Raw genomic sequence first — 2287 nt, forward strand, 5'->3', positions numbered from 1 at the left:
GCGATGAATCTTTATTTTTTTCCCCCTTTTTTTTTCACCAGGAAGAGTTTGATCCAATTAAGTTTGATAATACAGGCTCTCATTTCACTGCGATTACCTCTCGTGTGACTTCACCTGGGCGGAACTGTTGGCGCGCGCGGGAGTGGCGTGGCGTGGAGAGTGGCGCCTTTGTTTCCGGGTTTTGCTGTTGCGGTGGTAGTGGTGGTGGTGGTGGTGGTGGTGGTAGGGCTTGATTTAAAGGGAGTTACTGTTAGTTGCGAATGGACAATCAGAGAGGAAGGACGTGCCATTGACCTCGCTGGAAATACTGTTTTTGTTTTGATTTTTTTTTTTAATATGAGATGCTGTGTACATTAAGTTGCGGTAGTAATAGTAGTAGTGGTAGTAGTGATGGTGATATCTTTTTCTATGAATCTTTTTTTGGGGGATAGCGGAAAAAAAGTCCCTCTTCTTTTCTCTTCTTACTTTTTTACTTTTTCCCTTATTTTTTTTTGTTTTGTTTTTAGCTTTCGGTAGTAATAGTAGTAGTAGTAGTAGTAGTAGTAGTAGTGGTAGTAGTAGTAGTAGTAGTAGTAAAAGTAGCAGCAGCAGCAGGAATTACGTATTTATTTCTATTATTTACTTTATGACAAGAAGCAACAAAATATAAACATCAAACACCATTGAACTCTCCAATATTTCCATTCCTCAACCCTCCATCACCTCACTTACTTTGGGAAATCATTAATCTGTTTCATGAAGAACCTCACAACACACACAAACACACACACACACACACACACACACACACACACACACACACACACACACACACACACACACAGTCCACTCCTTCTTCCCCTCACTGCTTCAGATACCAACCAGTAACTTCATTTCTGGCCTCCTTTCTCTCCCCTCTCGCAAATTGAAAGAAAAAAAAAACAAATAATTGCCAACTCCCGCGCTGCCCCGATCAAAACTTAATGACCTGAACTTTAAATCTCAGGAGCAGGTAACGCACATTCACCTGACCTCGTATGACCTCTCATCCTCTTTAATGACCTGACCAAACCTGACCTAACCTGAGCTTTATCATTACCTCCTAAGCACAGAGCAATTTAACCCTTCCTGCACTTGTCCATAACTAACAGGTAAAGCTCACGTCCTTATAAGCGCTGTCACCTGTGCTTGACGAGACACAGGTGAGGGAAAAGTGAGCGGAAGATGAGGGGAAGACATGAGGAAGACGAGGAAAGAAAAAAAAAGTTAAATGTGAAAACTGACGATGCGTAGGAGGAACATGAAGAAAACGAGGAGAATGAAGAGAGACAGAAGGAGTATGACAAAGAGGAGAGGAGAAGGAGGTAAGGATGATGTGTCAAAGGAGAGCACTGAAGGGAAGAAGGTAATGTGTTGAGAAAGAAGGGAGAGCAAGAGGGAGAGTAGATATTGCAGTGTCAGGATTGAGATTGAGAGAGAGAGAGAGAGAGAGAGAGAGAGAGAGAGAGAGAGAGAGAGAGAGAGAGAGAGAGAGAGAGAGAGAGAGAGAGAGAGAGAGAGAGAGAGAGCAATTTAAATCAAGTCCCTGCCCCTGCTCTCACCTGGAATAATTCTCGTCAATTCCTACCTGGGATTCCCGTTTCTTACCGCGTAATTATCCTCCTGCTCGTGAAATTCCTACCTTGAAATTCCCACTCCTGTTTCTCCCCCCCCACCTCTTCCCCTGGAATGGTTCGGGGTGGCGGTGGAGTGGGTGAGGGGGCGCTCTTCCCCTTCACCCCAAGTCCTGCTTAATATCCCGGAATGAAGCTGATATTACAATTCCTACCTACTATTCCTACCTACTTCTATTACTAATTCCCACTAATTCCCAGTTCCTCATTCCCGAAGAGTTTCATTGGGGGAAAGGGGAGAAGTTGCGATTTTATTATTATTTTTTATATTTCTTTTCTCCTTTTATCGTATTACATGTAAAGTCTAATAGGAAAGTAGAATCTCTCTCTCTCTCTCTCTCTCTCTCTCTCTCTCTCTCTCTCTCTCTCTCTCCCAGGCCCAGGTAATTACAAAGCAAGTCCAGGTGAGGGTTGAAAAGACGGATGCACTCAGGGGGAGCTGCCACACACGGGGCGAGACAATTGCAAGAAGGGAATGAAGAAAGACGCGGCAACAGGAGGCAGGCATTATGAAGGCGGCGTGGCGGGAAGGTGACGGCACTGAGGTTTAAGAGAAAGAGGGGGAGGGAGTTTCCTTCGTGGGGGACTAGGATGACAGGTGGTGGTGGTGGTGGTGGTGGAAAAAGGAAGTAGCA

At 44.7% G+C, this 2287-nt stretch overlaps 1 long non-coding RNA gene across 1 annotated transcript in view; it reads left to right on the top strand.

Annotated features, from left to right (window-relative positions):
- The window catches only part of LOC135112729 (uncharacterized), a 161506-nt gene extending 160975 nt beyond the window's left edge, over window positions 1-531 (top strand). The window contains exon 3 of the long non-coding RNA XR_010274550.1: window positions 1-531. This exon is cut by the window's left edge and continues 549 nt beyond it. This is a non-coding gene — a long non-coding RNA (uncharacterized LOC135112729).
- Window positions 532-2287: the final 1756 nt, after the last annotated feature.

Source organism: Scylla paramamosain, chromosome 24, assembly GCF_035594125.1.
Source record: "Scylla paramamosain isolate STU-SP2022 chromosome 24, ASM3559412v1, whole genome shotgun sequence".
Lineage (NCBI taxonomy): Eukaryota > Metazoa > Arthropoda > Malacostraca > Decapoda > Portunidae > Scylla > Scylla paramamosain.